Source organism: Otolemur garnettii, unplaced genomic scaffold, assembly GCF_000181295.1.
Source record: "Otolemur garnettii isolate 467f Iridium unplaced genomic scaffold, OtoGar3 scaffold00101, whole genome shotgun sequence".
Lineage (NCBI taxonomy): Eukaryota > Metazoa > Chordata > Mammalia > Primates > Galagidae > Otolemur > Otolemur garnettii.
Genome location: NW_003852496.1, coordinates 210,027 through 224,661, shown reverse-complemented (window position 1 = coordinate 224,661; position 14,635 = coordinate 210,027). Strand labels below are relative to the sequence as shown.

General features: G+C 43.7%; 1 long non-coding RNA gene across 1 annotated transcript in view; it reads left to right on the top strand.

Moving 5' to 3' along the window:
* The first annotated feature begins 2,258 nt into the window (after window positions 1-2,258).
* LOC111727345 overlaps window positions 2,259-14,635 on the top strand; it is a 13,861-nt gene continuing 1,484 nt past the window's right edge. Inside the window, exons 1-2 of the long non-coding RNA XR_002774922.1 lie at window positions 2,259-2,268; window positions 14,239-14,280. This is a non-coding gene — a long non-coding RNA (uncharacterized LOC111727345). The remainder of the gene's footprint in view (window positions 2,269-14,238; window positions 14,281-14,635) is intronic.

Genomic DNA, 14,635 nt, shown 5'->3' with positions numbered 1-14,635 from the left:
TACCTCATTTAAGCATCTTATGACAGTTATTTTAAATTCTTTGTCAGACATTTCATCAATCTGCATTTCTTTAGGGCCAATTTCTGGAATCAGTTTGTGACTTTGTCATGTTTTTCTTTTTATTTGCATGCCTTGTAAAATTTTGCTGAGCTTTGGGCATTTGAAAAAAACAACCCCCTCTGTTAGTCTTAGGGTACTGGCCTCAAGCTGGGGAGGACCATAACCAGCCAGGGCCGAGATTCTAAGAGCTGTGAACCTTTCCTGAGCTTTTGTTACCCTGGTGTTTGCCTGCAGAACTGAAGCAGTAACATGCTAACCTCTGCTTTTGTTGTTTTCCAGTCTACAGCCATTGGTCAGTGCTCTGAATCAGAATCCAGTCCCCTGGGTAGTTCCCAGACAAACCAGAAAATTAGATGCATTCACTTTATTTCCATTCCAAGGCAGAGTTTCCATATGAGAATTTCTTCCTGGTTGCTGGGCACTATGTTGCATATGAGGAGAGATATGTGTGGATACCCCAAATGCCATAGAATTTTCCTATTCCATTGGCTCAGATCCCTTCATAGTTTTACAATGGCCTTGGTTTTCCTTCTTAACAAGTCTCTAGAACTCCATGCTTGTTTGCAGGTGTGTACATTGTTGTTGACTCAAGGTGCCTCTGTGAAGGAAGGAGAGTCTGTAGCTTTCTGGTCCTTCAAGGAGTATGATTACAGGATCATGTGGAAAGCAAGTGCACATTTGGTTTTATTGGAAACTAGCGAACTGTTTCCCCAAGTGGCTGTACTGTCTTAAATTCCCACTAGCAATGAAGGAGAGTTCCCATTACTTTACATCCTCACCTACATTTGGTGGTGCCAGTGTTGTAGTGTTTTAATTTGCAATTCTCTAATGACATGTGATGTTGAGCATTTTGTTTAATTGCTCTAGATGGAACTCTCAGTTCAATGCTAAATAGCAATGATGAAAGCAGGCAGCCTATCGTTTCCCCAATCTCAGGAGAAAAGCTTTCCATCTATTACCACTGAGTATGATGTTGTTTTTTTTCATATATTCCACTTACCATGTTGAGGAACTTTCTTTCTATTTTTAGATTTTTGGTAAAAATAATCATTAAACAGTGTTAGAGTTTGTTAAATGTTTTCTCTGCATCCACCGAGATGTTCTTGTGGGCTTTTCCTCACCATTCTATTAACATGGTGCACTGCATTGGTTGACTATCTTACATTGAACCACCCTTGCATTCTTTGCAAGGCAGAAGAATAAATCCCACTTTGTTATGATATGTAATTCTTTTATTATGTTGTTGAGTTGTGTTTGCTAGTATTTAATTGAGGAATTTTGTATCTATATTCATAAGAGATATTGTTCTATATGTTTCCTTGTGATGTCTTTATGTGCCTTTGGTATTGGAGTGATGCTGGGCTTATAGAATGAGTCGGGAAGTGTTCCCTTCACTTGAATTCTCGGGAAGAGTTTGAGGTGCATTGCATTAGTTCTTCTTTAAGTGTTAGTGGAATTCACCAGAGAATCCATCTGGTGTTGGACTTTCCTTTGTTGGGAAATTTTTTATTACTAATTCAACCTCTTTACTTGTTATAGGTAAGTTCATATTTTCTATCTCCTCTGAGTCAATTTTGGTAATTTTTGGGTTTGTAGGAATTTTTCCATTTTTACCTAGATTATCTAATTTGTAGCATACAATTGTTCACAGAATTTTCTTTTAATCTTTGTTATTTTTATAAGGTCTGTAGTAATGTCCTTTTTCCCAATCTCAGGGGAAAAGCTTTCCATCTCAACTTTCATTTATTTTCATTATATATATACATATATATATAATGTGTATATATATATATATATATACACATTTTTTTTCTTTTTAGAAACAGAGTCTCACTTTGTCACCCTTGGTAGAGTGCTGTGGCATCACAGCTCACAGCAACCTCCAACTCCTGGGCTTAGGTGATTCTCTTGCCTCAGCCTCCCCAGTAGCTGGGACTACAGGCACCTTCCACAATGCCTGGCTATTTTTTTGTTGCAGTTTGGCTGGGACCAGGTTTGAACCCGTACCCTTCATATATGGGGCCAGCATCCTACTCACTGAGCCACAGGTGCCACCCATTTATTTATATTTTTGTAATTTTAGTAAAGCTCTATCAATTTTGTTGATCTTTTCAAAGAAATAATTTTTGGGTTTTTTTCCTCACTGTATTGTTTTTCTCTTCTTTATTTTCTATCTCTGCTCTAATCTTTATTATTTCCTTCCATCTGGTTTAGTTGCTCTTTTGTTTCTAGTTTCTTACAGTACAAAATTAGGTGATTTGGTGTTTCATTCTTTTTTAATGTAAGTGTTTACAGCTATAAATTTCCCTCTTAGCATTGTCCCTCAAGTTTTGGTGTGATGTGTTTTCATTTCCATTCTTCTGTGGTGACTTTTAATTTTTCTTGTGATTTCTTTGTTGATCTACTGGTTGTTTAGGAAGGAGCATGATGTTTCATGTGGACATATTTCTATTTTCAGCTTTATTCTTTGTGGTCAGAAAATAAACTTCGTATGATTTCAATCATTTAAGTTTATTGAGATTTGTTTTTGTCATGATAATAACCAACCGTTAAATAGTATTGGCTGAACCCAGGAGTGGGGAACCTGCAGGCTTAAGGCCACACATGGCCTTCTAGGTCCTTTTATGCAGGCTTTTAACGGAATCCAAATTTTATAAAACAAATCCTTTTATTTTTATTAATAATTTTGTTCTTTTATATTTTTATTTTAACTTTAAAATAAATGTACTTAAAATCCCAAAGAATAAAGTAAGTTACAAAAAAAATAAACCTCCCAGATTGACTGGCACAATTAGAACATTAGTAAGTCATAAGGGCTAAAATGATGACTACTACACCCAAGATTTAATTCTAACTTCCCCCATCTGACTGGTGCCACAAGGCTGGTTGGTGAGAGTTTATAAGGGTTGAATACACCAGTCTGTTATCAGCTTTAGACAGTAGTGCACTGTGTTTCTGTTTAAAGTGGAATTAGTGAATAGTTGCACAGCTTGACAGTATATTTTAATTCTGTCTACCTAACAGACCATGATGTCAAAGAAGACCAAGAGAATGCTGAGGAAGAAAACAGATTTTTTAATAAAGATTGGGAATTGCAATATTATCTTGTTTTTGCTAAAGATGACTTGCTTGCTTTGTGATACTCAATATCAACTTTAAAAAATTCAATGCTCATCAACATTGTAACATTCATAAGGACCACAGATATTTTGAATTAGAGAGAGAGACTCAAAAGGTTGTACTGGAGAAACTGAAAGATGAAAGGCAAAAGTGAAGATAATTTTTTCAAGTAGCAATAAGACCTGGAAATAATGCCACTGAAGCAACTTATAAAGTAGCTTATATAGTCGGGGGGAAAGAGAGGCCATTCAGTGATGTAGAAATTTTGAAAAACTGCATCATCAAAGTTAAAGGATGCTTAGACCACAATAATGTTTCAAAGTGCAAATAACTGTCTCCTTCAAGGAGAACAACTGATCAACAGCATGAATTAGCTTTCAACTTAACAAACCAACTTCATGCAAATATTTCAAAATGAACATATATATTAATATATTTGATCACTTTGGATGAATCAACTGATACTACTCACTTGGTGCAGGTTTTATATTTCATTTGGGTCATAACAGAAGATTTTCTTTGCTATGAAGTGCTATTTTCTTTGGGCATTCTTAGAAACATGGAATAGATCCCTTCAATGACTTTAAAAATAAATGTAATGAAGTAGGACTGAATTTGGTAAATTTAGTGAGTGTCTGTACAGATGGTACACTTTTCATGACAGGAAAACAAGAAGGGTTTATTGCACAGATTAAAAAAATATTAACAGATCTAGATGCTGTCATTTCTTTTCATTGTATTTTGCATTAGCAAACTCTCTGTGCTCAAGCTACTGTTTTAAGTGATACATTAAAACAAGTTATAGTATTATTATTCCTCCAAGTGCAACATGGAATCATCAGTTTCGTTCAGTTTCCTTATGTGCTAAAGTTGAACCATGATGTATTCAGTGTGAATTTGCCTGATCATTTAAAAATGCATTGGCTAATACAGAGACAGGTGTTAGCCAAAATTTTATTTCTGCAAGAACAGATGGTTAAATTTTATGAAAACCAGAATTATCAACATGAATTATTTAAAGAAGATCTCCATAGAAATGCAGCATTTCTGTGTGATATCATGTCAATCAAAATTACTTGAGTATTTCTTTGCAAAGTAAAACTAAGTCTATATATGTATGTGACAAAAAATATAAGCATTTTAAAAAAAAAAACCTATCTTTTTTCAAAACACTTCCTCAAATGGAAATTTCCAATGAACATTTTCCACAGTTAGCAGGATGACATATGTGAATCATTTGAGGAATATGCAGCTGTTATAGACCTGTTAACTGAAGAATACAGTGAAAGATTCACTGACTTTGAAAGTCATGACATCACACTCCAATTAGCATTTCAGCCTCACCTAGCTGACGTCAATGCCAGGACATGGATTAGAAGTACATGCTTGCAGGAAGTGGGCTTCCCATAGGTGCAGAGAGAGCCCCAAATAACCTCTGTTGTGTCCTTTTATTGAGGCATTACACACAGGTGTGGTGGGGCCCAAGTACAGGAGCTATGTGCTTAATGACTGTTACTGCTCTTTCCCCATGGGCTAGACTCCCACCTTGTTGCACCACAAATGTCCAAAGTATAATACCTGCTTGCTAATGACCAACAGATCTTATCTTGTTAACACATGCAGTTGGTTGAGGGCTTGTCTCCAGGCTGCAAAACATTTCTATGTTAGCTAGGAGACTGTCTTGCTCCCAGCGCCTCCCTCTAGAACCAGTGGCTGCTTCTATAAGCCTGGTGCTTGGCCTCCTACATGTCCCTCTTTTTTCTTTTAAGATACTCTTGTACGGGGTAAGGGAGAAACCTGCAGTTGTCTGTTTCATCTGTTGTTTTTATCGAGTAGCTCTCTTCCCAGCTAAATAAAAGAACAAAAAGCACAGAATACTTAACAAAGTTACTCCAACAAAACCAGTGAGGGCCCTCACAGAAGAAAAATGAGAAGAAGTGGCCACACTGTTGACAGTGTTTAGAACTTCAATTCTTATGACAGATTACACTCTTGAGGGTGAGAGGACTGGGGATTGCTTCCATACATGATGATGTGTTGCTCCCTCCAGGCAAAACGGAGGCATACCTCCTCCCTGCCAAGCAATATCCAAGCTGAAGTCTGGAGGAGTGGCAAGGAAATATTAGGGATGTAGGTTTAACAAATGAAATTCTCTCACCTTTGCCCATATCAGTGCAATTACTGCCAGGAACAAGAAGTTTGCTGGTAGGGATTTACCTCATGTGTCAACCATCTCAAAAGCTGACTGCTTTTGTTCATGATCTTGTTAGAGCCCAGAGGGGACATGCTGAGCTCACCTGGGCTTAGAGAATGGGGAGTTCCCTGAAGGGTGGAACCCTCTATCAATCCTTCCTCTGAACAGAAGCTGTAACTGCCACTGGGAAAAGAGACACTGACTGCTCCGAACTACTTCCTGCTGAAACTAGAGGATGATTGGGGGGGGGGCAGTTAGAGGCTTCTCAGAGGAAGTCAATCCAGGTTTTACAGTAAATGAAAATCTGGGTTGATAATTTGGAGTAAAATGCTAGGGTATTCTTTTCTTGAAATTTACTCAGGCCCAGGAGATTGGAGTTCCCTGTTTAGGCTTGGATGAGGGAACCTTGTATCAATACAAGGGGTCAAAGTGCTGGTGAGGTCTTGTGCTCATGTTGAGGTTTGATTCTGTGAGCAGGCAGCCACCGCCTCTCTTGCTGTTCTGTAATGATATGAGCAAAACCTCGACCCTAATGTAGCACATTACCAGGTTAGCACTTTATTAGGTTCCCATTCAGACATATCAGGTTTTCCATAGGAAATAGGTTGTTTAAATACCCATACTCGTGTTTTTTACCAGTGGGCCCTGGGTTTGTCCTGGATGATAGTTTCCCTGCTATAAAGGTGTTCCATTCTTATTGAATTGAAAGTGGCATGCATTTGCCCAATGGAACCTCTTTTCACAACTGGGGCATATACCTGGGGGTTTAATTCTCCTTGTTTCTTTTGATTACTGAATGAAAAATGGCCATTGTGATTGCTATTCCTCCTCCAACACTCCCTTCTCACATGGCCTAGCTTTCTACAATTATGGCTTTTAGTAGTTTTAATTGTGAGACTGTTCACCTGGTCTTCCAGCTATTTAATCTGGGTTGCCATAATAGTTATTAAGGTGTCTCACAATTTGACAGACAAATAAACACAGACACATCACCAAGATGAACAAAATGACTCCACATACATACTGCTGTTTGCCAGAGGTCCACTTACTCTCAGTGATGTCCCCCTCTGTTGTCTATGAACAGGGAATTACCCTTTGCTTCCCCGTAAACTCCCTCTTGCCATTTTGCCGAAGGTTTCTCTTACTCCAAGTGTAGTTCCCCCTTTCAGTCCGTGACCCTGTCCAGATCCTGCCAACTCCGCCATTTGTCAGTGCCTGCTGTGACACCCTGTCACTGCTCATGAATAAAAACGTCCAGGACATGGATTAGAAGTACATGCTTGCAAGTGGTAGACTTCCCATAGATGCAGGGAGAGTTCCAAATAACCTCTGTCGTGGGCTTTTATTGAAGAATTATACAACAGGTGTGGGGGGCCACATACTGGAGCTACGTGCTTAATGATCGCTACTTGCTCTTTCCCCATGGGCTTGACTCTCACCCTGTTGCAGCACAAATGTCCAAAGTATAACACCTGCTTGCTAATCAGCAACTGATCTTATCTCATTAACGCATGTAGTTGCTTGAGAGCTTGTCTCCAGGCTGCAAAACATCTCTATGCTAGCTAGGAGATTGTCTTGCTCCCAGCGCCTCCTTCAAGAACCGGTGGCTGCTTCTATAAGCTTAGTGCTTGATCTCCTACAAGCTGCTATCACTAAAGTGGCTAAAGAACTACAGATGAAATTGATTGAGCTCTCAGTAGATGACATTTTATTTTATTTTATTTGAGACAGAGTCTCACCATGTTGCCCTTGGTAGAGTGCCATGGTGTCACAGCTCACAGCAACCTCAAACTCTTGGGTTTAAGCAAATCTCTTGCCTCACCCTCCCAAGAAGCTGAGACTACAGGCACCTGCCACAATGCCTGGCTATTTTTTGGTTGTAGTTGTGATTGTGATTTGGCTAACTTTAAAATTAACAAATATCTTTCATTTTTTCAAAATGTTAAGTATGTAGTAGATTTTTATAAAAATAATGTACATTTTAAAGTATAACTAATTGTTCTTGAATGGGGCCTTATTTAGATTACGGCTAAATTAATGCAGCTTCCAACATGAAAGCCCACCCCTGGCTTACCCTAGTAAAGGTTTGTACTCCCTCATTCAGAATCCAGAGCAGGTCCAGGCAACCCTCTCCATGTAGGAATTCAGCTCTCTCAGCTGATTTTGATGGGGACTCATGGGGGATTGAGAAACTGGAGGATCAAGTCTGACAGTGAAAGTTTCAGTCTGGAATTGATGTCCACCATGGGCAGAACTGCTCACATGTCTCACCCAACTGCAAAGGGGGATTGAACTGGCTATGATCAACGCTAAAGTTTCTCCCACAACTCTGAATCTTGTTTGTTTTGAGGATAAAGGTGAACAATTCATAGCTCCCTAGCAGACACTGATGTCCACTCCCAGGCATCTTCCCCACCCCTATATTCTGATCTGTAACACTGTAAATCAGGTTTGTCTGGTTTTTATATTATATATAATGTAATCCATAACTATATGCTCTATTGTATTTTCTCATTCAATATTGTATGTGTGAAATTTATCCATATTGTTGCAAATATTAGCAATTTTCTATTTTGTGTTGCTGTTCAATATTCCATTGTATTCTTAAACTATTCCCATTTAATCTGTCTACTATTTAAAGACATGTGTATTGTTTTTTGTTTGAGGATTAAAATGAATAAAGTTGCTGTAGGTGTTCTTGACCATGACTTTGGGAAATGTAAGTACTCATTTCTCTTGGGTATGTATCAGGAGTTGAGTTGCTGGTTCCTATGGTAGATGTTTGCTTGATTTTATTGATGTTTCCAAGAGGTGATTGTACCAACATCAGTGTGCACAAGAGCCAAAGTTGGTCCACATTCTCATCAACACTTGGTTGCTACTTTAGCCACTCTGGTGGGTGTCATATGGCATCTAATGGCATTAATTTGTATTCCCTGGTGAGTAATAATGCTATAAGTACCTTTGCCTGTGTATATTGACTATCTGCATATATCCTTTTGATATCTATTCTAGTCTTTTTCCTGTTTAATTGAACTATGTATCTTTTTCTTTATGTTTTCTAGTCACATGTCCTTTATTGAAAAGAATGTAACTTTTTTGTAGGTTGTTGTCTTACTCTTTATGATTGGTCTCTTGATTAATACAAGTTCATATTAATAAAGTTCAATTTCTTCACATTTTCTAGTCCTCTTTTATGTCTGATGACATTTTTATATTATTATAACCAGGCAAACATAAATAACAAGGCCTCCTTGTCTGCCATCTTCTGCCCCAGAGGATTCCCAAGAAGACTAGATACTGGGAATAGCAACAAAAATGGAATCGGGTTACCCTTATTAGTAGCTAAGGGGATGTCTAATTCTTACCATAGAGGTCCTCTTGGTGGACAGGACATAGCAAGTGAGAGAAGGGAGAAAAACTCCCTGCCTGGAGGGCCTGGGTGGCAGGCAGGGAGTGAAAGCAGAGGTATGGGTGTGGATCCTGACCTAAGGCCTACTGGCCCTGCAGGCAGTAATGACCAAAGCCTGACCCCCTCAATTAAGCTAGTAACTCTTCCCACCCGCAGGAGCCAGGGAGGTCCCAGTGGGCCTGGGGTCAAGGTGCTGAAAGACACCTGTAGTCCTCCCTTTTAGTAATCCTCTGGGCTTTGCAGCCACACCTGTGGCCAACAAGGGGCGTGGCACCCTTCAGGAGCGGGGACAGTAGTGTCACAGCATCTTTCCTTTCCATAACCCTCACCCTCCCCTTTCCCTTCTGTACCTGGCTGGGATCAAGAATGTGGGAGGTCCCTCTGCTTCCTCTGGCTCCAGAATCAGAGCAAGACTTTGCAGCAAAGGGCTGGGAAGCAGCGATTCCATTCCCAGGTCTATCCTCTAGAGAAAAGTTCACCAGAGTTACACGCTAGACTGCCCGGGACAGCACTATTCTTCATAGCCCCAGACAAATGCTCACCAACAACAGAACAAATAAATGAACTGCTTATCCTTGCAATGGAGTACTGCACAGGGAAAACAAACTGATGGGGTGACTCTCGTGAAGTGTCGGTGACATGAGACACGAAAGACACATACAGTGTGGTCCTGTGGGTGCAGAGGTGGGCGAAACAGCCAAAAGTGCCAGAAGTCAGGAAAGGGGCACCCCTAGCGCCTGTAATGTTTGATTTCTCCATCTGAGTGACGGCTGCACAGGATCCTCAGGCAGGTGGGCTTTCCGTGTGCATAGTACACTTCGAAAAATTGAAATAGAAAAACGTCAAAGTCAAAGGAAGCCATGCGAGTGGGAGGGGGTGACTCACAAAGGTTCGCTGCTGTGGACTCTTTTTTTTTTTTTTTTTTTTTTTTAGAGACAGAGTCTCACTATGTTGCCCTCGGTAGTGAGCTGTGGCATCACAGCTCACAGCAACCTCCAGCTCTTGGGCTTAGGAGATTCTCTTGCTTCGGCTTCCCATGTAGCTAGGACTACAGGCGCCCGCTCTGTGGACTCTTTTGCTCGGCCTAATTATGCGGATGGGGCAAGGCTCACGGAATCCTTCCAACCCCCACACAGGCAGTTCCCTTCCCCAGACGCTGGAGCTCAGGAGCAGGAAGGCCCATGTCCTTGGAAATCGCTTTCTGAGCTTGGGAGAAAACGCTTCTGGGGCGAGGGAGGAGCGCGGCGCAGCCGGGAGGCGGCCTGCAGGCTGGGCAGGCGAGGGCTGAGCCCTCCTGGAGCGACTCCCCCCACCTCCCCGGTTTCCGGACCTCCGTGTCACGGTTCACAACACGACAAAGCTCCTTGTCCTCTCCGTCCCTGAGAGGGCCGGCCAGAAGAGCAGGACGCTTCCGCCGTAGATAATCAGAGCGGGCAGCGCGCCTCAAAGAGCTGGTGGTGAGCCCGGGCGCTGGGCTCCCGGCCAAAGCGCTGGCCCCGGAGCCCGCGAGCCCATGCGGTGGGAGACGGGTTCAGCTGCAGTCCCAGAGACTCGGTCTGTGGGGAGGGGAGGCTCTGAGGTAGGCCATACATTTCTATGGCTGTAAAATTAAAGTGTTAGAAAGTTTAATTTGAAAAACTTGTTCCCCGTCCCTGTGAACCCTGCCCTGCGCCCCTTTGTGAGCTCTTTGTACGTCTGACAGCTTGACCAGAAGAGGATGAGCGGTCTACGCGCCACTCTGCACCTTTCTCACCGCAAAAGGAACTGCGCTGCCCTGTTCTGTACCTCGCTTTCCTCCCTCCCTTCTTTTCTTTTTCCTTTTCTCTCCTCTTCCACTTTCTTCTAAGTGCGGTGGGTCCTCCAGACTGTCCCCAGGCTGCCTAGAAAGGTTCGCCACTTTTTCTGACAGCTGCCTCCTGGTGCTCTTGGAGGCACCCATGTCCTTTTAAACTGAGCCCCTGTTGATAGAAGGTGGGTTGCACTTGTGCCGTGTTGTACTCAAGCAGGGGTACTCGTGAGTACTCTTGCTTACTCTATCTGTAGAGTAAGTATCCCCCGGCTTTGTCACCCGGACCTAACCTCTACTGACCCTCCACCCCACAATGGCTACATGCCGCCCCAAGTACCTGGAAAGTTGACATGTGGTCCTCACTTCCTGGCTCTCCCTCCCTCTGAGTCACCTACAGGAGACTCCAGATGAGGGAAGGCTTCACCTGGCCTGATCTGCCTCCTAGCCCAGCCCCTTAGATGGTACCCAGTATGGCTCCCAACAGCCAAATCACAGAAGATCAGTGACTGCTACAGTCACATTAACCCCCAAGGAGCTGTGAGATTTCTCAAAGGGCCTTGGGCATTGAGGCCCTCAGGATGTGATGGTGCCCTGGGTTCCTGTGTTGGCCTTGAGCGAGCCTGGGGTAGCATCTGATGTGGGAGCTGGGCCTGATGCAGAAACCCAGGCTAGGTGTGGACCTTGCTCACTGCACTGCCAGCCTGTGGCCTCTCTGGCTGAAGTATGAGGCCCCCATATGAGGGCCTTGTGTGAGAAAGTAATGTCCTGTGTGAGAAACCAGTGTCCTAGGCTAATGGGTGAGCTCCACCTCCCAAATGCATGTCTGTAACCCAAGCTTGAAGCCCATTTTCTAACCTGCATGTGAAATTCAGGCCCTAGGTCATTGGTGGAAACTGCCTCTGAGACTTTATTAGGTCAACAAGAAATAAGGAGGGAGGGAGTGGGGGTGTCATGGGGGAGGGGTGGAGTGGTGGTACACCTTTTGGGGGCTGAGTACTATTAAGGGAGGGTTTTTATCTGACACAAGCAATCAATGTAACTTAGTTCTTTGTACCCTCAATGAACCCTCAAGAAAAGAAGGAAAAGAAAATATTCATCAGGCCCTGTGGCAGACTGGGCTGCCATTCCCAAGTAGCCCACAGGGGGGTGCTGCTTCTGCCCCACTCCCCAGTCTTCAGGGATGAATGTGAGTAGCTGTGGCAACTTGACATGCTCTCTCCCCCACCACAAGTCTGGCAAGTTCTGTAGGGGCTGCCACTTCAGCCTGGATCCTGGAGTGAGGAGGGCATGAAACAGAGACCTACCTGAGTGGGAAATGAAACTTGCTGCTCTCCGTCAGTAGGATTTGGGGGTCACTTGTTAGGTAGTTGCTACTCTGTGCCAGGTGAATGCTCTGTGCAGCACACACACAGCAGAGGGCAGAACAGACAAGCTGTACTCCTGCGGAAACATGGGCATCTGAGGGGTGAACATGCACCCGACAGAAGATCGAGCAGGTTGAAGAGTTCTGTCTCCAGCTTGCTAAGGCCGAGGGGTCTGTGAGATCAAAAGGGACGGTCAGGTATGTGGTTGGATGTGTCAGTCCACAGTGTTCACAGAAGAGAAGAGGCTCACCACATGAACTGGGAACACAGAATACAAGTAGGAGCCAGGCATCGTGAGGAAAGCAGGTCGCTCGCCCTACCTCTGGAAATCCACAAAGTCTTGGGAGGGGGAAGAGAAGAGGCAGGGAGGAGTCTTGAAGTAATGCCTGGAACATGGATTCAGGCTTTTTTTTTTTTTTTTTTTTAATTAATGAAACAGAGACCCCTGATACTTGGAGGACTTGGAAACATCCAAGTTGGAAGTGTTTATGGTCACATCCCTGCTCACCCCCTGACTTAGAGCAGTGCCTCCAAAATCAGGCCTACCCCGGAGGTGCGCATGCTGATTTGGGGGGGGGGGTGATATGGGTAGCATAAAAAATCTATTATTTTATATTTGCTAATTTTTTTAGTTACTCTCTGTTTTATGGCATGTGATACTTGTTTTCCATTTTCAGTGATGATATAGACAAATTTGAGAAAGATATTTAAACAAAGCCAGTAATTTGAAAGAAAGTTTTAATAATTGCACATATAGCATAGAGTATGCCACAAAATTGAATGACTCAGAAACTCTGCCTTAAAGGAAATACTGGTACCTGCATGCAATAGATGAGAAGCCAGGGAGGTAGAGTGTGCCATGAAGTTTGTAGCCTGGCCAAAGGACTCATTCTGGTTATTGGTGCTGCTGAGATTCAAAGCCAAGCCTGGGATGAGAGTCCACACCCTGTGAGGTCTGTGGGGGAGGGACTGACCTGGTGAGGCAGCCACAGGACTGGGCTGGAGCCCAGGGCTCCCCCAGTGGCAAGTAGTGCTCAGGCCCACTGGCCTGTGCTCTGCTCTGGTAGGCACGATGCCCTTCACGTCCTCACCCACCAGCTGTTCTCCAGCAAGAGAGCAGCAGCAAGCACTGGCACCAGCAAGCACTTTGACATACATTGGAATTGACCCGGGCCTCACCACGTTAATAATGAACAAAGTGCCCAGCTGTGTACATGAGCCACATGGGGCCTGAAAAATCAGCATTCCACGTGGGAAAACATTTGATGGGAATGTTGACAAGCAGTTTGGGAAAGACTAGGATTGGAACAGCAATTTGTGGGAATGAAACTATGGCCAAAATGTTCAAATTGGTTTTTTGTCCATATATCCAATGACAAAATTATTTCAGCAGTAAGACCTAGCCAAGACTTCCTGAAAGCTGAATACTCATGGGCCTTCTCAGGACCTGCACTAGGTCCCGGAGCCAAAAGGGGAGGACTCAGCAGAGAAAGTCCCAGCTAGTGAGCGGGCATCTGTCTTCCCCGGGTGGACTGGAGACCTGGTGAGCAGGACACTCTTGGTCACATGAGGAAGGATCTGAAAAAAACTGCATGTGTACTAGAACCTGGACTCAGCCCCAGATCACGGTGTTCCCTCTGTCATTCACTTGCTGGGACACTGGACATTCACCTCTCCTTTGAGCTTCAGTTTTCTCATTCGTAGGGTGGGGGTAGATGTGCAAGGCAGGGACACATTTCTCCTCTGCAGCCTGGACATGGGGCTGGGCACAGGCTGGTCTTCATCTCCCCGGCAGCATGGTTTTCACTGTGTGGACAGTTCTATGATTGCAAACAACTGAAACTGCATCTGGTTGACTGGAGCATGAGACAAAGAAGGATTTGGTAGCTTACAGAATCAAAGGAAAAGTGAAAAATCTCTGTTTAGGAGCCAGAGTGAGGGCAATTCCCTCTCAGGATCTGGGGGACGCTCTTCTCAGCTGTTTTCACCCTGGCACTGCTCTGCTGAGATTCAGGGTCCTGGGGCCCAGAGTTTGACAGTGTGGCCCATGTCACAGGCCCTTGCTTAGGCCATGCCTTGGTTAATTGTCACACCAAGAGTGCATGTAATGGACTTATGCTTCTCAGAGCAACAGCAGTGTGTGCTCTGAGTAGTGGGACAGGCTATGAGGAAAGTGAAATAAACAACAATGAAAGTACATGTGTATGTGGCCAACCACAGCCTTCCACTGCATGGTGGACCCCAACTTTTCTTCTGCGCAAGCCACCCCATCCACTTTGTATCTTTCAGGACCATAGAGGACAATCCATCTACCCATGAGTGATCACAGTATCAGAAGCATGTAAGCGTCCCACTGGCACCCTTCTCTATGTGATCAAAAGCATGTAAGCATCCCACTGGCACCCATATCCATGTGATCCAAAGCATGTAAGTGTCCCACTGGCACCCATCTCTATGTGATCAAATGCACGTAAGTGTCCCACTGGCACCCTTCCCTATGTGATCAAGAGCATGTAAGCATCCCACTGGCGCTCATCTCCATGTGATCAAATGCATGTAAGTGTCCCGCTGGCACCCATCTCTATGTGATCAAAAGCATGTAAGCGTCCCGCTGGCACCCATCTCTATGTGATCAAATGCATGTAAGTGTCCCGCTGGCACCCATCTCTATGTGATCAAATGCATGTAAGTGTCCC